The following is a 568-nucleotide window of genomic DNA, read 5'->3' as shown; positions in this document are numbered from 1 at the left end:
TTTCCAACCACATACACATCCATCAGCAAAGGACGGAGCTGCTTCATCCCACCGAACCCCAGGCTGGAGTCACTCCAAACGCGGCAGCATGGGAGTTCCCCCAAGGGAGTGCCCCGAACTGTCACAAGATGGAGCCTACTGGGATTCCAAAGGAAGAAGCACTAAACGCCAGGGTGACTAGTCCAGAGCATTAATGCAGGGAACTCAGGGAGAGAGAGCTGCAGCAGTCCTTGAAACAGACAGCGAGAGAAAAGGGGTGTTCTGCCCAGGTATACCCGCAGCAAGGGGGCCAGGGTACGGAGTTGACATGTGGGTTTAAAGCATTTGGCTCAGGGCCAGGCCAGTGTCTTTCCTGTAAACCCAGATACCTTTATTAGTGCCTGGGAATGTTCCAGGTCCCAGTGTGGTTTCAAACCTGCTGGAAAAAACCTGTGGCTAATGAGTCACAAAATGGTCAAGGCCCTCTGATTTTTGGTCAGGACACAGAAAGAAATTGGGAGAAGGTTGGGCGCAGTGACTCACGCCTGTAATCTTAGCACTTTGGGAGGCTGAGGTGGGTGGATCACTT

This window comes from Colobus angolensis, unplaced genomic scaffold (assembly GCF_000951035.1).
Source record: "Colobus angolensis palliatus isolate OR3802 unplaced genomic scaffold, Cang.pa_1.0 Scaffold17, whole genome shotgun sequence".
Taxonomy (NCBI): Eukaryota; Metazoa; Chordata; class Mammalia; order Primates; family Cercopithecidae; genus Colobus; species Colobus angolensis.
Note: the sequence above shows the minus strand (reverse complement) of the source record.